This window comes from Anas platyrhynchos, chromosome 21, assembly GCF_047663525.1.
Source record: "Anas platyrhynchos isolate ZD024472 breed Pekin duck chromosome 21, IASCAAS_PekinDuck_T2T, whole genome shotgun sequence".
Taxonomy (NCBI): domain Eukaryota; kingdom Metazoa; phylum Chordata; class Aves; order Anseriformes; family Anatidae; genus Anas; species Anas platyrhynchos.
This window is the reverse complement of record NC_092607.1, coordinates 9,804,178-9,828,278: the sequence shown is the minus strand read 5'-3', so window position 1 is coordinate 9,828,278 and position 24,101 is coordinate 9,804,178. Positions and strand designations below refer to the sequence as shown.

The window sequence follows — 24,101 nt, the reverse complement described above, 5'->3', positions numbered from 1 at the left end:
GGAGAAATATTACTTATTCCATGAAAGTATGGACCTTGACCTCAGGTCATACCGGAAACGTGTGTTTGAGATGGGAATGGAACTGAGATCTCTGGCTCCTGGGCTTTAACTTGTGAGTTGGAGGAGGGCAAAAAAAAAAAACACCATAGCATGTGGCATTGGATCCTAAAAATAAATTCCAATCATGTGGGATGATAACAAGCCAGATTGCCAACTCGTGTAAGTTGGCAGACTTGACTCTGAAGGGTCCAAATTGCTTAGCTGGTGCTTGTTGTTCCAGGAGAAATTTGGTGCTGTGAAGTTACTGCTTTAATTGTGTTTGTGGGGAAGAGCACGCATTACTAGTGATCAGATCTAGCCTGCTTGTCTTTCAGATAAATGTGTGCTTGCTCTGCAGCAGTACATGGGTTTCAGGAAAAGGTTACTTGTGGCAGACAGATGTTGTAGTTAAGGAAAACCTAGAAGCTTGTCCTTCTTTATTAAGATGCAGGTGCTAAACGGCTGTAAGGAGTTCTGCATCTGTAGCCTGTTACTTCTGTAGTGTCTGTACAGGACTTTTCTCTGTAGCTGAAATAGGTGTCAGGAGGCCCCTGGATCTGTAATGTGGCTCTTAAGTACAGGGGCACAGGCACTGTGGGGCATGGCAGCTCTGAAAGGACAAGAAGGCCCTGGGCAGTCCCCACCAGGTCCTTGTCAGCAAGGGCAATTATGGCAGAACTTAATTTTCTTTACCTGTGGGTTGGCTGTATGGAGAAGATTGAAAATAGTGTGAATTGGTAAATCATGCAGCCCTCAGCACCTCTGAGGTCAACAGGTACCTTTGTGGAACTTGATCAGCTGTAGCTTGTGCTCTGCTTCTCTGGCTGAAGGGGCAAATGTTGTCAGCTGCTGGGGAGAGCTTGCATTTTGCTTTGCAGCTGTGGGTGAGTCAGTAGTTGGATTCCTAATCTGCATGTGCAGTTCAGATTTGTGGACACTTCTGGCTACTTAGCTCAAGGTTATGTCTGCTGGTCTAACATACTGTGTAATGCATGGGAGACCTGCTGCTCTGTGAGCTCGCTCTGAGCTGTGCATGCTGCCAGAGCAATGTAATTTTAAAAGCTTTTAATGCATAACTAATAACTGCCAAGCACTTACAAATAACTGTGTGTCAGTTCTGGTCTCCTCTGTAGAGTTGAGTCCAGCCTCCAGTAGTTTGCAGTGAACTATTCAGTGGTCCTTGTAAAAGTCTCTGATGCTAATTCTCTTAATGCTGTAGGTGTCTCTGCAGAAATAAGGTTGCAAAGCCATGCTACAGCAGGGCCTGTTTTTGTCTCCTCAGCTGATATTTCTGCTCCGTGCAACCTGTGTGACAGCCTCAAATATTTTTTTAATGGATTGAGGAGGCATAATTGGATTCAGTGCAGTGCAAGTTACAGTAACATATGTGAGCTGCAAGGATTAAGGCTGTGCAGGCGGGTGGCCTTGTTCAAGAAAAATCTACTTTAATTTCTTCAGTGAAAAGTTGTCAGTGTGTTTCCTGTCAGAGCAGATTTTAAAGGGGAGGGGAGAAATACTAAGTATAATTGCAGTTGCTTGGAAAGGAGATTAGAGTTCAGACTATTGGATCAAGTTCTGTGCTGGCTGTATTTGGGGCTTGAGGGATGAGAATGGTTGAACGAGGTCCCCCTGGGAGAGCTCATAAAGAATGTGTTTATCCTTCCCTGCTCTCCTGGTCTGCAGCCTGTGACCTCTTGCTAGCCTACCACCTGGACAGAGGGAGAAGTGTGGGGACGGGATGATACCAGGGTGTTTGAAGTAAACTGTATTTAAACAAGTGAAAGGTAAACTATTCACAGGTGTGCTAGTTAATGAGGAGAGCAGGAATTGTCTGCTTCAGTTCCTCTTGTGGTATTAATGAATTATCGGCCACTTGAAGCAGATGAGCACCCTGTGAGCCTTCTGTCCTCTGGAGAAGCAGTAGGCAAGGGAAGTAACTGCCCCATGACTGAAGTCCTGGCTTCAGTTTAGCCCTCTGCTTCACTTCTCTGCCCTGCCAGGTTATGGCCTATGAGCCTGAAATGTGCTGTTCCATAAGTACTTGGAATTTCTGCTGAAGATAGTTAAGTGTTCAAATACATAAATGTGTGAATCCATTCTTTAGTTTTTATGGAGACTGAGCATAACAGACAAGGTGAGGTAGGGCAGTAATAGCATTTACATCCTGCAGTGTGGGCAGTCCGCTGGCCGGGTAGGTGACAAGCAGTCCTGGGGGAAGTGACAGTCCTTGCCTGCAGGTGATAATGAAGCAGAAAGGTTGTAGGGAAGTCTCTTGGGCCATGCTGCTATAGTGACCTGGAAACTGTAAGCAGGTAGACAGATTCACCCAGCAGTGTGTAACAGTAAGGTTATATAGCAAAGAAGTAGGAGGCCTGAAGGCAGCACTTGTGGCTGAGATGCTGGGGTCTGCTGAAGGTCTGAAACCTGAGCAAGTGATTTGTTGGACAGGGCTGTGAGGAGAAGGTGCACTTGATTAGGGGCTTCACAAGCTGCCTTTCTCTGTCAAGAAGAGGAAACTGGAATTCCCCTGGAGGAATTGTTCCTGAATTTTCGCTTGCAGCATTTAAATACTCTGGGGAAAACAGCATCAGAGTTGTGATTCTCTTACCTTGCCAGGGCTGGTGGCTGGGTCTTGTGAAATTACTGCTGAAGGGGCATGTACATGTACTGGATGCAAGAAGGATGCATATGATACCTATCTGATACATACCTGATACCTATGTGAGTTGAAGTACTACTGCATGCCTGCTGCTGCTCCCTTGTAGCAGACAGCGTGTGCAGGAACTTGACCATCCTCATTGCCATATGGGATGTCTGGGGGGTTACGCTTGTCATCTCTTCTTGCAACACTGAGAGAACAAAAAGTCTCTTTACACTGGACTTGCCAGAAACAGGCTGCATCGAATGGCAGCACTCATAAGAGAAGCAGTACAAGGATGCATAAATTTAACTTACCACTAGTATTTACATTAAGGGCATGTTGACTCTCTGTTTTGTATGTGCTATTCAGTACTCTTTGTTAAGAAGTCCGGGTTTGACTGCAGCGATCTCCTCTTTTAAGCCTAATTCTAAGATCAAAGCTTAAGCTACTGTGTTGTCTCTCCAGTTTGAAACTGATGGAAAAACTCAAGTAGTGAATGTCTAAAGTAAGTTCTTACGTGATGTCTAAAAAGTAAATTCTTATGTGTAGCGTGAGCTGTCAGAGTGTAAAATTAAAGCAAAGATTAGAAGCTGAATGTGACTTTCTACTGATGCTGTCATAGTGCAAGGTAGCATTTGATGAAAGCTGAAAGATATTTAAGAGTTGATAAAAGGGAATTTTTAATGGAAGTTCTTGTTGTAAGATTAGTCAAACTTCTAAGAATTACTTGCATTTTTTTATATTTGGGGAATGTTCAAACTGAACACAGTCCCAGCAGGGCATTTTTCTGTGCTCAAGAGGGATCTCAAACTTCATAGCTGTGGTAGGGATACCTATAGTTGCAATAAACTGAAACTCAAAACTGGGAAGTTAACCCATATCTCTAGGGCCTTATGTGCAAGGCAGTGTGGATGTCTGATGCTAGAAAGTGCCCCAGGCCACAATGGAAATGTCCCCACGAGGATTCTTGAGCCTTCCTCTAAAGGTGCTGGTTAGGAGCTGCAGCACTGCCTGTTTGGCTGCCAGACTGGTTAGTGCTGCTCTTACAGAGAGCAGCATGCGACAGAGCAGCTTGACTGCCAGCGTGCTATTGTACAGCCAGACTCCCCTTGCCTCTTGTAAGGTCATTTCAGTAACTGTTTTGTTAAGAAGCTTTCCCTTCCTTCTTTGAACCCTGAGGCTTTTCCCAGTCTCTCAGTGTGGCCCAAACATGAGGTCCTGAGTCACAACTCTTCTGTCCAGGAACTCTTCCAGGTTTTCATGCTCCCTATTGAAAGGCTACCAGTGTTTTCTTGTCTGACCTGCCAGTTGAGTAACAATCCTGGGCCGAGGATTTTGGCCTCTTAGTGCTGCTCCTCTGAGCAAAGCAAGCTCCTTGGCAGTGTGGAGCTGGTGGCATGCCCAGCCTTGTATGGTGTGCAGGGGGACTCCCGTGGGGAGAAGATGGGTTTGGGAAGATGGCACTAGTGGAACAGGGATGGAGAACTTCCACCCCCAAGTGCCTGAACAGCTGCTTATTCTCCTCAATTGGAAGGAGAAGGAAGTTGGACAGTGTTTGCACAGCCTTGAGCTCTGGTGCTGCTTGGATTCAGAAGTGCTGGATTCAGTGACCCTCCAGGTTGCAGTGTGCCAAGGACAAGGTCTTGAGCAGGGAAATCCTGGGTACCAGGAAATGGAGCTCTGTAACCTGCAGCCCATTGCCTTGGCCACCATGCTTCTGCTGCTTGGGCTTGGCTGTGCACTTGGCACCTGGCTCCAATGTCTGCATCTCACTGTCACCCTGCAATCTCCTAGGGTGCTCTGGAGGCTGCTGCTGCTAATAGTTACATTATGCCTCACATTAGCTTTTATCACTGCTCTGTTAACTTGCTTACTAGAGATGAGTACTGTAAAATGCTCTGGGTTGCTGAGGGGAGGCTGCCAACGCAGGCTCCGATGTTTCTGCTATTGTGGAAGCTGCTCGTGCTTCTCAAGCCAAATGACGGGGAGGAACCAGAGGCCTTTGGGGAAAGGAAACAAAAGGCCTGTGTGGATCTGTCCCCAGTCCTGAGCAAATGGTGTCCCTGTCTGCTATACACATTGTGCATGCCTTGTGTGTGCTTTCAGTGGACATCTTTGTCCTTCAAGAAGAGGCCAGTGTTTAAACTGACCTGCCTGGTGGCTGTGGACTGGTATCTGCAGTTTCAGTACATTGGCTCTCTTGGCTTTTCATTTTTGTGATGCTTTAATTCCTTTTCAGAGCGCTTCAGGGAGCTGATGTCAAAGAGCCATCAGATCTGAAGAAATATATAAATGTTAGAAATAATGTAAATAGGAGTTAGGCCACTTTAGCTGTGAACATCTGGCCTGCAGGAGATGTAAGGGGCATGAAGGATGGCAGCTGGGTGCGGAGGAGCTGCTCTGCGGTTCCGGCTGCTGTTCTTTGCTGTAGGGTGAGGTGAGTGGTTGGGCATGGTGGTGCCGTCCTCCCTGGGAGGCCCACAGCTGACAGGACCCAGGCACGCTGGCCCCTGACCCCTGCTGCTGTCCAGTTGTTTGAGAGGAGCATTAGGTCTCCATGTTGCCAAGTTCTGGGTCCTACACTTCAGCCACAATAACCCCATGCAGTGCTGTAGGCTTTGGGCAGAGTGGCTAGAAGACTGAAGAGGAAAGGGACCTGGGGATGTTGATTGATACTCTGCTGGAGGTGAGCTGGCAGTGTGCTCAGGTGGCCAACAAGGCCAGTGGCATCCTGGCTTGTCTCAAGAATAGTGCAGCCAGTAGGAGCAGGGAGGTGATTGTCCCCCTGTATTCGAGGTGCGGCCTCACCAGAGCCGAGTGCTGGGTTCAGTTTTGGGCCCCTCAGTCCAAGAAGGACATCGAGGCCCTGGAACGTGTCCAGAGCAGGGCTACAAAGCTGGTGAGGGGCCTGGAGCACAAGTCCTGTGAGGAGCGGCTGAGGGAGCTGGGGATGTTTCTTCTGGAGAAGAGGAAGCTCAGGGGAGACCTCATTCCTCTCTACAACTCCCTGAAGGGAGGTTGTGATGAGGAGGGGGTTGGCCTCTTCTCCCAGATAATGAATGATAGGACTTGAGGGAATGGCCACAAGGTGTGTCTGGGGAGATTTAGACTAGATACCAGGAATTTTTTTCTCTCAAAGAGTAGTCAGGCACTGGAACTGCCCCCCCAGGGAGGTGGTGGAGTCACCGTCCCTTGCAGTGTTTAAGAAGTGCCTGGATGAGGTGCTATGAGATATGATTTAGTAGCTCAGCGTGTAGAACTGGTGATAGGAGGACAGTTGGACCAGATGATCTTGGTGGTCCTTTCCAACCTCAGGTTCCTATGATTCCGTGTGCTGCTGTGACCCTCTGGAACTGTGCAGTGACAAAAGGGGGCCAGCGCAGGGCGCACCGAAGGCTCCCAGCAGGCATGAGCCTCGCCTTGTCTTCCAGCCCCGAAGCGGTGTCTCCAATGCTGTTCAGGGCTGGAGGAACAAATGCTCAGCAGTGAGCTACTGACACCACGTGTGGGTGAGGTATGTACCCCTCCTCCTGTTGGGGCCTGCCCTGGGGAGGTGGCTCACCGGAGGGCTATTGAACATGCGGGAGGAAACTTCCTCACCTGTCATCTTGGGTGTTAAATAGAGAGCTTTAAAGAGCAGAGATGAAAGTGTCTGTCAGCTTGCCTCTTTGAAGTGCTGCGCTTTGTCCTGTCAGACTGACATTCTGCTTTGTTCTCCAGGCCTGCTGCAGCTCTCATCAGCTGCCCCAGCATACACGTGGCAGCTCTCCAGAAGAGTTGGTGGAGTTGCTGTGTGCTTGCTCTGCAGAGCAAAGCAGGACTCGGGCTAATGAGGCCTCCTTGAATCAAAGGACAGAATTGGGCCAGCCATTTAGGCTGCTGGTGTTGCGACAGCAGTAGACTTTGAAGCACTGTCTTCTGGCATACTATTTGTGTGCTTACCTTTGATTTTTTTTCTGATTTTTTTTAAAGTGTCTGAGTATCCAGGGTGCTGGGAGAGGTAGCTCTAAAAATAACTTTAAAATAACTATAAATAATGAGGCTGGTTGCTTCTGAAGTTGTTGTTTCTGCTTCTCTGATTTCTTTCCCTTCTGTTGATAATGTTTTTCCCTCTGCTTCAAGGTCTGGTTCACACTTAATCATGTGTTCTGCTTTCTTCTAGTTCTTGCTATGTTAACAAACATGCTTTGGGTATGGGTGATGGTATGTGTTCAGATAGCTGGTGGATGTGAATGCAGTTCTGGGTGAACTAGGTTGTGTACAGTGACTCTCACCTGGGTGGATTTATGGCTAAGAACTGCTTCTGCTGTAGTTGTTAAGGGTACCTGTTAAATATGTTTTATGCTATTTCTTACGGTGCAATGATTTTCAGCATCACTTTTTAAGCAACTCAATTACAGTTCTTGCCATCTGTGCCTCTTACTATAAAACAGCTTCTTTCCTGATTACTGCCTGGCCTCCACTTGACACAAGGCAGCCAGGGCTAGGACCTGTGCTCTGTTTCCCCTGCCAAGAGTGACAGGCCTCTTCTTCCCATCAAATTGTATGAGAAGCACAAAATAGGTCTGCTCATCGCAGGTCTGGTAAGTGGTGTTATCCTCGAAGGCTTAATGCCACAGCTCATGAGCATGATCAGTATTGCTGTGCTTAAGCTGCTCTGCTGGGTGCAGCTGTTCTCACTCCAGCCTGACTTCATCCTGTGGCTTACACCTTCACGTTTGCTTTCTCAGAAAGTAACCCCAAGTATATTCATATCCTGCTGTTGTGTTTAGGCTACCTGAGAAGAGTGCTGTAAAATGTATTCCTGAATGTAGCTGTCTGAATCCAGAGACGAGAAGTGTCTGAGTCTTAAAGGCTGACTGTGGTATGCTCCAAGCAGCTGCTCTGCCCCAGGGACTTCCTAGTAGCTTTGTGGTGCTCCAGGCCACTCTGCAGCAGTGCAGCTAGCAGTCTTCTCATCTCTGGGACCGGAGGAAGTTTTTCATGGTTAACACGTGCAGTAGGATGGAATGTGGGGAGCAGTCAGGGAATTTGGCTGAATTTGGCTGAAATCATTTGGGTATTATTAGGGGCAAGTTACCTTCCCATAGCATAGATTGGTTCTTCCTTACTGCTTTGGGTGTTGAAAACAACACGGTGTAGATACCTAGAACGTGCAGATCGTGTTCATGTAATCCATTTCAAATCCCAAGTTTGTTCTATCTTTGAAGGTAGTTTTAGCCCGCATGATTCATTGTGTGGATTGGCAGCCTTGGGTTGGTTTCTTTTGTGTTCTGTTGTATGTGTGTGCTAATTGTAGCATGCTGAAAGGCACTTGGGAAGATTTGCTTAAGAGTGATGGGCTGAGAAGCCTCTGAAGCATGTGGGCAGGCTACAAAGGAAGGGAAAACCTGGTATGAGAGAAGAAAAATGGTATCTCTGATCCAAGCTGTGCTCTGTGTTCTCAGAGCTAGGAAAGAGGCTAATGATATGATGACTATTCCAGTGTTAGAAGGGCTTTTTATGCATAGACATGGTTCAGGAGCTTTAGGTTCACCTGGCAAACTCAAAGCAAGGTTTTTGTTGTTGTAACGATGTACTTTCTCTAACAGCTTCTCTTATTTTTATCAATTACTATGGTTCAAACAACAAAAGAGCTTTCATTTTCTAACCGGCCTGTTCTGATTCAGTTGTGTTGCTCTGTCCCTGTGTTGGCAATCGTGATGTCCCATGCTGTGGCATCACTCAGAAGTAGTCGCGAGGCAGTTGCAAATATTCCCCTCACTCCTCCACCCCAGTAGCCAATACCTGGGAGGAGAAGGCAGAACAGCTCAGTAGATGTCTGGGATGATGCAGAGCCCTTAACTGAGGCTGAATGTGGTGGAAGAGGTGTAATACAACCACTTTTCTGAAACTGTTCATTGCTGTGTGTTGAGCTCACTTGAGGGAGGAAAAAAAAATGGCAGGAAGCCCAAAATCTCCAGCTATCACAGCGCTGCTTCACTTGAGCCCTGTTAACAAATGTTTGATGCCAAAAACCCAAGTGCCTACTCGGCTGCGTTCCAGTCGCCTTGTAGTGGGCTGGGTGCTTTCTGTGGCTGGATCCCAGGTACACTGAGCTTGTCACAGAAGCTCTGGTACCAGCCTAGAAAGCTGGTACATCACCTTTGTGGCCATTTGAGTGAACTCTGGGGGTCTCTTGCTACCTTTCTAACTTCTGAAACAACTGTTTGCATTGTGGGGGCACTTAGCCCTGCTACCCCATTATGTGGTTGTTGAGAGCTGTGCAATGAGATCATGAAGGCCAACAGGATTTGACATGTATCCCCTCATGTGTGAGCTCAGTGAGGACGGGAATGTAGTGGAGAACTGGGCTTCTTTCATGGCTTAATTCTGTTCTTTGCCAAAGTGCTGGGAACTTGCCTTATTTCCTGGAATGCCATGACTCACCATTGCTAAGACAATGTGTGAGAAATGTGTTCTGGTGTGTGCAGTCTCTTCCATGCATTTATCCTCAGCTTTGGCTGTTTTTTGTAAGGTGGCTGAGTGCATGGCACAGCGTGCTGCGAGCTGTAACCACCTCTCAAATAGTCTCCTCTCGGTCAGTGCAAAGCCAGACTCTGGTCTTCAGTGCTTCGCCTGGCAAACACATTGCCTTTGAAAAGGAGGCTTTGTCATAGCTATCACAGAAGCACATTGACTGTAACTCTTCTGTTTGCATTTTTCTGATACTATGGAGGAGGAATGTAGTTACCCCCTGCACAGGAGGGGTAGCTGGAGCTCTGGGGTGAGATTGGGGTGCTCAGTGTGCTGGCCCCACTGTTCAGCAAGAACCCTCTGCGCTGCACTTGCATCGGTTGGCTTGGGCTGTTCTGGGCTGTGATCTATTGGGACTGGTGCTTGTTTTAAGCGGCCTTGTGTTCAGACAAAAGGGATAAAATATCATGTAAGATGGAAGCTGAAACATTCTTTTTAGTGAGAAATTTCTGGCTGTATTCCTGAAGGGATCAAAACTGTTTTCCAACAGTTCTGCTGACAGACGCCTCTTCTTGTTTTAATTTACTTTGTGAATTGCTGGGTTTTCAAGCTGAAGGGCTAGAGCAGCTCGTAGCATGAAGACAGTGGTTTTCGTGTTATTTGGAACTGTTTCAGTGTCCTGTGGAAGGAAAAACATGACCAAGGTCAATTGCATTTGAATCCATGTTAATTGGTGATGGTGTTGATCTTAATACAGCTAGCTGTCTGGCCAGCTTGGTTAAAAACTGAAGGGTGTAGAAAATGTTTAGTTTTTCACCTGGCATAGGTCACATCTGTCCTGATCCCTACGAGGGGTATGGAGCTGCCTGTACTGAGGCTACTTGACTCTTCAGACTCCTAATGTAATAGTTGCTTAAGAGAAGAAAAGGGATGCTAAAAAGTCTGACTAAAATTGCTTTAGACTGTAGGTTGCAGACAGAAGTAATTCAGGAAAAAAGTTAATGGCTCATCTGTAATTATACATGGTCTAAGTTTATATGTATTTAGCATGCTTTGAGTTCTCAGTATGTGTAGAAAACTACCTCATCTCTGGGAAGGATAAGACAGTGTTTCCCTTATATACAGCAAAATAGCCAATTCCAAAGTATTTGGAGATTTCCATTAAAGGCTAGGAATAGATTGCTTACTAGGAAAAAATCTAGTCCCTTCATTTCACATGGGCTTGTCTAGCCAGCTGTCCCCAACAGATTTCTTTATTTAACAGAACAAGTGGCTGTGAAATGGCTTATTCTTTCAGAATGAGACTGCGTGGAGTTCCTTATACCCAAACCTATGCCCTCTAGGGAGTTAACAGGGGGTAGTTCTGTGGATGAGTCTGTGATCGAATACTCCCAGTTGCTTTGTTCTTATGCCAGTGATGGCTTTTGGCACACTTGAATACCAGCTATACATCAGATTATCTGATGACCAGATAATTTCTACTACCAAGTTCTGAATAATACATTATATGTAATGAGCTCAATGGAAGATCCTATGTAGGCTGTCTTTTGTCTTTCAAAAAATATGAAGTACCTGAGTGAATTCATGGGGCAGCTTGGAAGCTCTTCTCCTTTCTCCGTGGTTTCAGCAGGTGACCTCCGCCAGTGAGAAATGGGCTCATCCAGCTCAGGAATGGGCAGAACAGGAGTGGCTCTCACAAGTGACAGATCTCTGGGTGTTGCTTTTTTGATCGGTTCTTCCATGGTTGCTATTAGACAGATAAAAGAAAACTAGGTCAGCATGGTGCTGCTTCGGGGAGCAAGAGGTTGGCAATAAACAGAGACCTCTTCTGTTGCAGCTATGTGAACGCCAGTATTTTGGGCTTCCTTGCAGGTCATCTGCAGCCTCTGAACTGTTTTCAGCAGCACGTCTGTGCTGACCACCTTGCACTGTAGTGTAGATGCTTTAACGTGTTTGCATGGTAAGATATCCTTTCCCCCATGCTAACCCCTTTTTCTACTTGCAGATTTCTTGAATTAATGCAATCCCTCAGACTGACTTGGCTGGCATTTATAACGGTTGCACTGCAGAAGGAAAAAGAGGCCAGCCAAAGTAGACATCACTTGAGGAGGATAGGAGCAGAACCAAATCGATATACTGCAAATCAGTGTATTCCACTGTGTTCTCTGAAATGTAGACGGAAGGGCATGTATCTGTCTCTCAAACAAGATTTGGCTGTAGATGGTCACCTACAGGATGAAAAGCAGTTTCCAAGTTAGTAGCCCACTCTTCCCTTTTAAACTTTTTTTTTCTTTGCAGAATAGCCCTCTGAAATGTATTTAAGTTGTTAAGGAAAATAGCATTTCTGTCTGAAAGATAAGGTAGTGAAAATCATTACAAGTTTGTCTGGGCATCTTTCCATTGCTGAAGCTGGAGACATTCTTTCAGCACCAGTTAGCTAAGGGTTGTGACACCAAGTGCTTGTTCAGATTGCAAGTCATCAGGTTGCGTGCTGCAAGCCAGGACCTGGAGATAAAAATCAAGTTGTCTTGTGTGATTTCTGATAGACTTGGAAACTAGAGCTGCCTGATCATGTAGCAGCAATGGCCACGCATACTTTTTCAAGGGTAAAAAGCTCCTGCATACATCCAGAAATCATCCAAGATACAGATTTGTGCTCAAAGCAAACTTGCAGAGAAAAGTAGGTGGTGTAAAGCTGTCAGGTGCTCTTAAGATAACTAGAAGTGAAGTCACTTAAGTGTATCTGGGAGCCTCAGGCTCCCTTCTAGCAAGCTACCATGCTTCAGAGTGGTAGAGTAGGACTCTGTATTTTAAGTCTCTCTACCACTTGGTAACTTCTGATCAGTGAGTGGCAAGAGATAATGGAACCCTTCTCTCTTTCAAGAAAAATGCAGTTGCTCTTTGTCTTGTACATTCTTTTCCAGTCCCTCACCAGAAGGAAGATAACGTACTGAACCAAGGTCTGGGCTTGTCTGGGCTATTTCCAGTCACATTGAGCACTGCTTACTAATACAGTGTCACGTACAGGGCAAGCATAAAGACAACAGTAGCACTTCACTGTTTCTGTGTCCAAGATCTCCTGGCCTAGCCAGTAGTGACATACTTCCAGGATGTGAATCAGTTCTGTGTCAGTGGTACTTGCTTTTTTCAGACAGACTTTGTGCACTGTAGTTTGGGCAATGCTGAGTGAGGATAGGGTAGAAACATAGGTGGATAACACTCTGCTGCACTGCTTGATCCGAACTCCTCACAGCTGAAAGTGGAGCTGCTGGTTTACCTCTGGTGCTCAGGTTGGTGCTGAAGCCTGTTTGCAGGATTTGAAGGCCTGGCCTGAGACAGCATAACCTCCTCCTGTAGTGCGCTTCACCAGAAACTGCAGGCTTCCAAAATCCTTTGAGGTTTTCATGTAGAAAATGTATGCAGGAGGAAGCTGGTTTGGGAGATACCTGTGTCACAGCAGAGCATGCACCAACAGAATTGTAGACCTGTTTTGTCTGCCCGCTGCATATGGTTGGCTTTGAATTATTAGCAGTCTGTCTCACGTGAAGGGGGAGCTGATGCTGTTCAGCTGGCCCTGTTCTGAGGTTCTCCCCGCCTGTCCATGTGTACTGTACCCGATCCATGCCATGCTCAGCACTGCTTGTGATTGACTGTGACAGCTCACAGCTGCATTGGCACAGGGTTTGTTGTGTGTAATGCACAGCAGCCCAGCACGCAGGGGCAGTAGGCTGCCACCGGTGTCCCTTGCAGGAGTGCTGATTGCAGTTCTGGGCTCCGTGGGCTGGTCCTCTGGTTACTCTTATCCTGTACCACGAAGTGGTGAAGGTTGGAGCTAAGGCTTCTACACAGCCATGATCATGAGTGTAGGAAGTAGTCTAGCAGTATCTACCAAAGGGGGAACTTCACATTTTCAGCAGTGGAGTTCATGCATATGTGAGCTTTTGTCCCTGCAGTCTGTACCTGTTCCAATATCTAATTAAAAACTAAAGTTCCTTTTTCTTTTTGTGGATGATATTTATGAATAACTTTCTTAGCTGGCTTTATGGTAAAATCTCTTTGACAGAGGAAAGGAGTGAGGTTCCACAACACAGAGTCTGAATAGGTCTACTTTTTTCTGATATTAACTACTTCCAGAAAGCAGAATGCTCGTTACCCCGAGTGGTACTTCATAGTGTGTCTGGCACCAAAGTGTGAAAACCTGGGACGCTGTTCTCGAAGTAACCATCTGTTTCAAATGCTGTGATTCCAGCTGTGCTCATCCAGCTGTGTTCATGCTCCTCAGTGCGGTAGCTCTGCTGCTCGCATCCCCATGAGTGGGACATCACAGTTTTTGTTGGTTTGTTTGTCCTAGGTGGTAAGTCAGATTGCAAGCTAGCTTTAAAATTTCAGAAGTAACTATTCCATGTTATTGCACTGTTGCTCATGTACATATCTAATAGAAACTAATGAATGTTCTGGTAGTAATGTGCAAAATATATATTCTATGTATCTAAAAATCAAACACTTTAGATTTAGGTAACTTAAACCTTAATGTTTTGAAGCTTCTTGCATCTCGTGCAGGAGCCAAAGCCCAAGGCAAACTTGTTCATTCTGGCAGGGACTGCTGAATTAAACCACAAAACAGTTTTCTAGTTAGTCAGGCTCCTGAGAGTTTTCTCTAATAACATCCTGGATTTGAGAGCAGCAATAACATTTGCCTACTTGAACCCACTTCTAGCTTTACGTGTTGCCATCTTCCGTGTTTTTCCTCTGCTTGGAGTGCTGCATGTACCAGAGGAGGTAGCTTCTCCTGGAATCTGGGTGGGCAGGCAAAGGACAGAACATCCTGGAATGTAACTTCCTAATGAAAAAAGCAGTGTTAGTAAAGCCAGACATCCAGTGACTGCAGATTCACACTGTGTTAAAATTTGCTTTAAATCATGCTCTTGCTTCAAGATCACTGCTGAAGCAAGCCAAGAGGAAGAACAGGTCAGAGTCCTTAGTCTTTAATTTATTAAAGAATTTTCTTAGCTTGCTGGATGGTGGTACTGGACATTCCAGTGAATTTGATTAAGTGTTGTCCCGAAATTGCGTATGTGCCTGGATAACTAAGTATCTGCAGAACTTAGGTGAAACTGTTCTGTACAAAACTTCCCTGCTCATTCAAAATGCATGATGAAGCTGAACCTGGGTGTTTTCCTTCTGCATTGCTGTAGGGTGTGAACTGTCCTTTAATTGCAAACAGGGAGTGCTTCTAAAACTGTCACTGACAGAACAGTCCTGGGGTAGAGGCTGAGCTGCCCCAGAGGCATGTGTCCAGTAGGGCAGGAGTTTAGGAGGCTGTGTCCTATTTCAGTTAGATATGACCCCGGCTCTGAGCTGGGTAAACTAAATTAAGTGGTACTTAATTTAACAGAATACTGTTAATAATGCTGTTAATAATGTTAGTGTTAATTGTACTGCAAATTGCCATATGCTTGGTTTCCTGGCCTAGAGAAACCACAAATCATATGGATCCTCTGTTCTGTGTGGTCAGCGGGATGCTGATGAGCCTTGCAGCCTTCATCTCCCTGGCTCCCTCCCTCATGCGCCGTGTGGCCACGCGGGGTCTGGTCCATGCCAGGTGGTAACTGGGGCTGTGGTGAGTGTGGTGGGGGACAGGTAACAGCTGCAAGGAGAAAGAAAAGGGTTTGAGTCTCTGGGTTGCTTTCATAGCCTTGCTTTTTTTGCCTGGCCCCTAGGTCTGCTCCTGTTGTGGTGCAGAGCGCGCGGTGCGTGGCTTGGCTGAGCTCTGTGCTGCCCATCCAGTGCAGTGCTTCTGTGCAAAGTGTTCCTTCTGGTCTCACAGGTGTGGATCGAGGTCTGCTGATGGATCTCATACATACTAATGTGAGCTTGAGCAACATGAAGGGTAGTCTTTCACACAAATACCTTGTTTTCATGCCTTGCTTTCTTGGTGTCTGAGCTGTCTGCATCTTTTTTTAAGCACTCATTAATGACTTCCTGGTGTGAGGCCTGCTGAGGTATGCAAATCGAGTTGAAATCAGACTGGATCCTTGTGTAAATCCCCACACCATGGTGGCCTCCCGTGTGCCCAGCATGACTCACTTGGGTTGTTACACCCTTTCCCTGGGGACAAGGCCACCATGCTGGGAGGGTGGGGGATAGCAGAGGCCTAGGTTGCACTGGGCTTGGTAGCAATTCTGTCAGGTGTCCTGTCAATTAACTGTTAATTAAGCTTGATGTAAAGGTGCCTCCTTTAACTGTCCTCGTGGTTGTTTGCAGTAGTGGTTGGAGCAGGAGGGGGAAGCCCTACAGAACCAAGGGAGGTGGCACTTCACAAACTGTTCCAGGTGTCTTGCAGCACAGGCTGCTGATGTTGCAGCTACATGGGAATTCACTGCTGAAGGTGATGCAAGCTGCTGAAAGCTTGCTGTTACATGGCCCTATGAGTGCTCTGCTGTTCTGTCAGAGCCTCCTTGTACTAATGTTCCTGTGATTAGATAACTGGCCATGCATCTATTTACAAAACAGTATCCAAAATAACTTGTTGCTATTGTTTCCTCAGCTGTGTGGTGCATGCTGGTTACAGATAAATAGAAGAACTAGATGTCTATTGCTGAATAGGAGGCTGGACTTTTTTCCCATCAGTGCTTCAATGCATTGTTGTTTTCACAATCTCAGAACTCAGCCTTGTTGGTACGTAGTGTGTCTGCTATCACCTCCCAGGTGTCTTGGCTTCTGGAAGTCTGGGCCAGTAACAGAAACAGTTTCACATTGCTGCCTGAAGTTTGGATTCCCTCTTGGTGTGACTGCCGAAGACACCAGCCCTAGCAAGCAGGGAATAGTCACTGCAGAAAGGGCTCTCCTAGCTACTCGTTGCACCCCTGTGAATCAGTAAGCACCACTCTGCTGCTGCTGGGTGCACAGAGCCCCTTGGAGCAGGCAGAGCAGCAGCCCCATGGTGGGTGCAGGGGAAAGTGGCCGCCCATGTGGGGCTGTCTTGGGACCTGATACTTGAAAACTAAAGGCACTCATTTGGTATTTCCCCACCTCTTTGCTTGCTACAGGACTATTAATTTCTAAAGCACTTGGTTGTTTTGGCCTTTGAAAGACTATTAAGGAATTTATATTTTTCTCTCACTGCAGCATATTGCCAGAGCTGACAACAATAGTGGCTTCTTTATACAGGGGAAAAAAAAATCTGCAGCATGCACTCCAGGTTTTTAACTTACATTATAATGGGAACAGTTTCAGCATTCCAGTTTTTTAGCTACTTGACAGCACTTCTCTTTCCCTGTGTCATTCTCATGTTGATGGCATGTTCACACTGCATCTGCTGCCTGGCAGGAGCCATGCAGAGGAGGTTCTGGTGGTGTTATTCTGTTCTTACCCAGCTTTAGCTAAACCCTGTCTGAGGCTTGGTAGGAGGCTCAGTAGCTGTCTTGTAAGGGATGGAGATCTGGTGCTTAGTTGCTTACTGAGCATCTTTAGTCAGCATGTAGTAACTGTCTCAACTCTTCTGGCAGGGCCTGGATCCAAGCAGCTTGACTGGTCTCTCCCACTGAAAGTTTGGCTTGAGTATCTGAAGCTGAATGCTTTCTTGAAGGTACTTCACAGGAAAATGTAGAAAGCAGTGGTTAGTTTGCTTCCCAGTCCAATATCACAGGCATCAGGACTGACTCTGAGGCACTCAAGTGCACTGTCCCCTTACTGGGGACAGACCAGCTGCAGCATGTGGTGGGGCAGAGCAGCTCCCTCTGCCTTGGTGGTCATGGTAGTTCCTACTTGCAAGGACGTGAAAGCACTTGCTGACCCCAGAGTGCCTGACATGGTGTGAATCTATCCTGGAGCTTACCTTGTAGTAGCTACTCGTGTATCAGTGTGCTCAAGGCAAAGGCTGAGCTGGTGGAAAGCACTTCATCAGAAGATGGGCATTTTGTTGGGAAAAGTCAGCTGCTCTTACTGTGAATTTCATCCTACTGCCAGTCTTGGTGTTTGATAATTGGCATGAAGAAGAGTGGATGCTTGAATGCAGTGATTCATTCCAATTCAGTAATTGTTCCTGGTCCAAGTGTGGGGAACTGGCTAAGTGGAGAAATAACTCCAGCCTTGGGCAGTTTTTAAAGTGTCTGGGTTAGCTGGGCTTTTCAGAGAAATACAGAGGGTTGGTTTTGTTGTTGTTGTTGTTGTTGGTTTTTTTCCCACTAATTGCTGGTAGAAGTGTGCTCCCCTTGGTGTTGGTGTGGGAGCAGGATCAGGCCAATACTCAATGCTTTGGCTCCTTGTCCTGGAAAATCCAAATTCATTTTTTCTTCAAAGCCTTTTTCATCCTTATTGGTGTAAGGAAGTCTCCCCAAGGAGCAGTTTCTGTTTGTTCATTCCATTCCACCCTTGCAGGAGGAGTTTTCTTGGCATGTGGACTTTGGAGTTGTCTCTACCATCATGCTGTAGCAGCTGTCTGAACGCTCAGATTTTGGGCAAGGGGAAACTGGGAAGAGAGAGGGTTGTGGTTAACAACTGCCTGGCACCTGCTTGCTGAAATCTCTGATCATGTTCTCCAGAAGGGTTGGTAGCACAGCTGCTTGGTAGGATTGTGACTCCAAAGACCCTTGCAAGAAGACACAGAACTTCCCTTCCAGAACTTCAGACAGGGTAAGTCCCTGATGTGAGAGGCAGGGCTGTTCCTCCTGTAGCTGCTATGTCAGTTCCAGTGTTGGACTTGCATACTGCTGTACCAACAGGACAACAGATCCTGTGTCTTTGCTGTGGTACCGCTTCTTACTGATGAGGTTTCTCTAATGGAGAAAAGGCTTGTGTATGTTTGGAGTGTGGGATTTGCAGCTAAAAAAACACTTTGTGGTGTTTGTGCTGCCTGGTACAGGTGTAGACGTCTGACATAGCCTTATGAAACTGTTGGATGTGCTAAAGAGAAAGCTGAAAATGAACAGGAGAAAGCAACATTTTAGGCTTCTGAGGCTGTTCTGTGCTTCTAAAAACTGCCGTGGAAAGCTTGCTTGTGACATCTCTTTACAGCTTTTTGACTACAGAAAGCCAGAGCAGTGTCTTTCAGCAGGCTTCCCTGGAGGCTCCTCCAGCTTTGGGCAATCAAGTGAATGCTGTTCTTCAGGGTTAGACAGCCGTGGTTGAGCAAGGAGTGACTTCTTCCAAAAAACATCCCTGGTAAACTGTTTTCTACTGGAATAGCTTTAAAACAGTCTGGCTCGCAGTCATTCTCAGCGCTTTCCTCAAGCCACTCTGTCAGTTTGCTACCTTCTTCCAACCTGGTCAGACTAACCTTTTCTGTATAGTGTGGTGGAACAAATTTGGAAAAGCAAAAGTGCCAATGCTGGAAGCTCTGCTTGATCTGCTTGTTGGTATTTAGCTTTTACAAGTGGAGTCCTGGGAGTAAGTGTGTTGGAGTATCCTACACAACAACCCAAAGACTCCTGGGAGCCTGAGCTAGATGATGTTTGTTACTGAGGAGGTTATGCAAGTAGAAAGCTGAAAGGTGTGCAGGGAAATTAGTGATCTGTCAATAGCAATAAATCCCATGTGGAAAACAGAGCCCAGGCTGGAATAAGCAACAGGGGAGGTGAAGCCCAGAAGTCTTACAGCACAAAACTTTCAAGGCAGGAAAATAAGCTGCTATGGCTGTGCAGGTTCCTGACAGCAGCAGGCTATGCTTTAGTGACATACAATGCTCTTCCTTGAGAGTGGAGTTCAGTGGTAACCCTGCCTAGAAGGTCAGGGAGTTGTCATGTACAATACGGAGCTCCAGACAGCTGAAAACAAAGGGTTAGGTCCTGAGCCTACCATGGTGGGCAAAATGGCGAGAGAAGCAGCACAGCTAAAACGGTGCCTTCCAGGCTTGTTGCCTAGTGACTGAATCTGTGAAATTGATGCAGTAGGAGTCTTCGCCTCTCCTCGTGTTCCTTTTCTAGGTAATAGTCTTAAATCTTTAAAGAATCCATATGGCAGGTTGGAGGATCAGGTTAACGTGGTTGTGGGTGAGCAGCTCCTGCATGAGAATCCGTGTCTCCTTGATTCCTGAATCAGAATAACCCAGCACTCTCTGGAATTACTCTAGGACCCCCCTCACCCCAAAGGCTGGGAGAAGGGATCACTGTTATAGGGAAGTGTTTGTGGTCTTTGAAATTCCTCGGAAACCAAAGTTGAGGCCTCTGGGCGAGCAGTGTAGGTTAAGGAACTGTGGATACACCCTATGGTCCCAATGTACCCCTCTGTGCACAGCAGTGTGGAAGGAGGGGTATTACAGAGTAGTCAGCTCAGCTTTGTAATGAGGGTTAGTTCACATATGCAGAAACCCCAAGCAATGATAACAGCCATACTTTCAAAAGCTTTTGAATACCTCATCCAAAAGGATTAGAAAGCTGATGTATTTGCTTAATTGCATGCCCTGACTCTCGAGCACTGATTTTCTCTTTAGATCAGATGAGAGGTTTGCAGCACTGCCTGCTCTGATTGGTGCAGCAGCTCACCGCTGTCAAATTTAATGCTAACGAAGGAGAGAGGGAGCAACCTGATGATAGGAGCCTACTACAGCCTTTTGCATCCGTGTTTTTAATCTTATAACTAATGCCATATTAGATTAGGAATTAGAATGTGGAATCGTTTCCTGTAACTTGGAAAGCTCACACTGTCAGCAAACAGAAGTTTCCCAGCAACTTTGACTTTGATTCTCCAGTATTAGCATAATGTTGCCACATCTTGGTTTGTACATACTTAAGGGAGGAAATAGCTTCAATTGAATCTAAATATTAAAACTTGTTGATGACTGCAGCTTTGAAGATGTAAGCCGTGGTTGCTTGCTGCCTGAAAACAAATGTCCAAGTGGAAAAAGGCCATCCTGATTAATGTGTAGATTTTTTCATAGAGTGGGTAAGTGCAGGGAGAAGTATATCTAAGCCTGATGGTTTTCCCCATCTCCATTGCACAGAGACTGCTCTATTGTTGTCTTGTCTGCTGACACATGTGCTTTCCCTGGCCCTGTGGGTACAGGGTGTGGTTTGTTTTTAGCTTACAAAGAATTTCTAGTCATCTGGGTGTGGGGAGCATTTTTCATAATGTTCTGGCAAAACCACCTCTGCTGCTCTTGGTGGCATCACTGAATATTTGCTGCAACCTAAAACAGCTGGAATCTCATCCTGTGAGCGCAGATGCCAGCAATTCCCTGTTTGGGTAAAAACTGGAACATAGTAAGCAAATACTGTGGTGAAAATCTTGAGACGGAATAAAGTAATGGGGGATTTAATTCTTCTCTTGCCTTGAGGCTTTTCTGCAGCAGTGGTAGCAACTTCTAGATATTCTGTCTGAGGTAGGTTGGAGAATTGCTGCTCCTGTTCTTGGGAGTGAAACAATCCTCTAGGAGCCCTGTTTACACCAGGGGAGTGCTAACAAGAGCTTGGTTGTTGCTGACACCAGTGCAGCCCTGTTGCTGTTATCACGGTATCTGACAAGCTGCTGACTGCCATCAGCACTTTCAGCACCCTCTTGGCCAGCTCTTCTATGAACAGTGTTTAAATGGCACACTTGAAATAATAGCAACCCATCCACGATGCTTCCAGGACTGTTGGTGGGACCAAGCCACTACTGCAAGAATTCTACATCTGTAGAAGCTTCCTGCAGGTCCTCCATCTCCCTGGCCAGGCTGGCGTTGGTGCAGTTCCACCGTGCTGCAGTGTGTTCCTGCAGCTGCCCAAAGACCTGGACCAAAAGTGAGATTGAGATTGGACGATGGTCACTGAGCTGAAAGGGACATGTGGGGAAGTACTGCAGGATAACATTGCTATTGGTAGCATGGTAGGTGGACAAATCCTTTCTTAGAAGGCAAGAAGTTGGGTTGTTGCGCTCTGCAGGGTTTCAAAGTGCAGGCAATAAGCTGCATTTGAGCACCATGTGTGAACAAGTGCTTGAGAATGATTTTGTGCTTTAGAGGTCATCAACCGCTAAAATAAGTCTGGGCTGTCGTTCTTTGGCATGGACGAGAACAGACTTGGGTTATCGAGCAGTCCTGCATGGGTTTCTAGCCATGTGTTTTTTGACTGGGTGTGACTTTGAGAAAGTATTAAGATTCCCTGGATTTCCACAGTGACACAAGTTGAAAGCATCTGCAATGCCATCCTCTGAATGAGAGTAGTGTGGCATTGCCTGAAGTGAAGTGATGGCAAGCAGGAAGGAGTGTTTCGTGTGATGCATAATTAGCGCGTAGAACCTACCTCTGCAGGATATACTAGAAACTCAGAGAAAAAGTAATAAGAGCTGCTTAATTATACTAGCTTTCCTAAATACTTTAATGCTAATACTCTAGGTGCACTTAGAAGTGGCTGTAGTAGTGGATGAAGAGAGGGTTCTCAGTCACTTGTTATTAGAGCAGTGTCTCCTAAATACCTGTCCCTGGTTGCTGCAGCTTGCTACTTCACGTAGCATCAATCGCTTCTGACAGCGATGGATTAATGTCCCCAGTGGAGAAGGGAAGCAGCCTGCAACACGGTGGCACTGGCTAATTCATATCTGGTTCGTGTGTGCTACATCCACCTGTACGCTGCCTCTGTCCTTCTGAACAGAGCTCCAAGTGGTGTCGGAACAGGGAGAGGTGCAGAGACTGCTCAGTGCTCTGTGTGACAGCAGTGCTGCTGCAGCCAGCTTGGGCACGTGCTCCTTCAGTGCTTCTCTGCGTATGTTGGCTGTGGTCTTGGATGTCCTGCACAGCTCTTGCTCTTCATGAGGCCTTTCTAATACACCCAGGGCTGCTGAGCCAAAACTGGCCCAGATACAAGCTTCAGTGTGCGGCCTGCTGTAACAGGCTCCTCCGGCCCCTCAGCGGAGGAATCATTGTTTCTCGTCACCACAGTTGGCCTTTAAAAGGAAGGAGGAATGAGGTCTGCAGTAAGTGCTGTTCCTGGAAATGTTCTTTATGGAAAGCAAGACTCTATATGCATCTTAAAGCACTTTCTCTCTCCCGTTTAGCTAGCAGATCAGTCTAGTCTCTCCGCTCTCCCTGCAGGACTCCTGGGAGAGGACTCGCTGCAGTGCTTTCTTCCCTCTGCCCACGATGGCTCTCAGCTGGGGCAGAGCCACTGTGCTGCTGCTGTGAGGGGAAGGATCCTGTTCACATGGATATGAGAGGGGGTGGGAGTGACACATTCAAAGCCAAGCTGAGCTTCTGTTGCTGCAAGCTTTCTATGCTTGTAAAAAACCTACTGTGGGGTTAGGATTGTGCTGGCACCACTCTGGCTGCTGCTGTCTGCTCTGCTTGTTGAGCTGTGCTGCACTTGGTTGGGAAGTGGTTGTGCTGTGGTCGTGGGGGAAGGCAACTCTTTGCAAACCTGCAGGCTTGCCTTTGTAGGCCTGTGGGGTCCAGGTGAGACAGGCAGTGGAAGGAATCAGCTGGTGTCTCCATTGCTGCCCAACCTATGCAGGACAGATGCTTGGTCACCCCTTTGCTGCTGCCTGGGAGCCTGCTGAGGCTCTGGTGACTTCTGCTGTGCTGGCTGAATTTGTAGAGGAGGACTCTGGCCCAAGAGGATAGAATCCTTGGTAGAGCTTGTGGGGATGTGATGGGTGAGCAGAGCCCAGGAGAGGCAATGGGGATGTGGGGATGGGCATCTGGTCCTGCCTGAGCTGGAGTTCTGCCTCCTCTGGCACCGTGCATGTGGCATTTCACTTCTTAGTGATGTCTCAAGGCAGGGCTGTGGCTTTTTCCCAGATTCTTTGTGCTTATTAATGAATTAACAGCTTGGGGGGAGTAAAAAAAAAAAAAAAAAAGCTCCCTTACAATGCTGCCCTGTGCTAGTTGGATTGGAGACTGCCTGACTGCACAGTCCAGATGGAGAGCCTTCTGCATGTGCATCTGCAGAGCAGGGCGGAGTTGTGTATTGCTGCTCTTACTTGCTTCAGAAACCTGTCCCGAAAATTACTTTGGGGAGGGTGGGGAGAAATTACAATGACACTTCTGACACAAATAGAAGCCCCAGTAATAGTTACTGCAGATGGGTTTGGGAGTGTCTGTGGCTGGCGTTCTCTGCAGCATGTGTTGTCCTGACAGTAAACTGCTGTAGCAGTCGATGGCCAAAATCAGTCCGAAGTCCAACTGTGCAAGATGCGGTATTTTTAAACCCTCAGCGTTCCTGGATGGTGTCATCTAATGCTTTATACCTCTTCTTAAATTTGTGACCTTCTATAAGTGGCTGCCCTTTTTTTAAAAGGGAAGGGGAAAAAAACCTGCCTTCCCAGTGAGGCAGTTCTTGGTGTACAAGTACTTACTGTAACTTCCCTGCTTCAGTATTGATGTCAGTTCCTAATAAGAGCATCTCCAAGGTGTTCAGACCTCCGGTACATTGAAAAATCCAGAGCCTCTAAGGTAGAGATCACAGCCCTCTTAGCGTTCCCTTCACTGCCTGAACATCTGCTCCTCCTGCAAAATGCCAGGGACTAGTCATCTCACCAGAGGTCTGAAAATGCACTGCAGTACGGTGTGGTGACTTGTGCCATCCTGCCTGCCCTCCTTTAGCTGCCTCACCCTGTGCCTGCTGTGCCAGCACAGCTGCTCCTTGCTGTTAACTAATGCCCCTCTTCACCCTGGAGGCATCTCCATCATGGCTGGGCAGAACACAAGTGGTTGTACAGAGCATTCTGTGGTGGTTCTGGATAGAGGCGGTACCTTTAGTCCAGAAATAAGCGGCTAATATCAAATAAATACCTGCCAGAAATGCTATCCAGTCAGCTTAGCGCTAGAGATTTGCAAGGATGCTGTGACCAAGGTGGGTACTAAACCAGGTGCTGAGGCTCTGCAATGTCTGTGCTTGCTTGGCCAGAAAGTATTGTCCCAGCTAGGAAGCAGAGACCTCTTTGTGTGGGTCTGACATTAATACTGTAGCTCTAGCAAATGTGGTGGTGTTTGCTGCTTAGTGGTGAGGAGACAACTGTTTGCTTCTTGGGCTGACCTGTGGTTGGGTTCAAAGGA

The 24,101-nt window shown here is 46.8% G+C and overlaps 1 protein-coding gene across 9 annotated transcripts in view; it reads left to right on the top strand.

Moving 5' to 3' along the window:
* Positions 1-24,101, top strand: part of DLGAP4 (DLG associated protein 4) — a 124,678-nt gene that overhangs the window by 83,728 nt on the left and 16,849 nt on the right. The gene's annotated exons all lie outside the window — the stretch shown is intronic.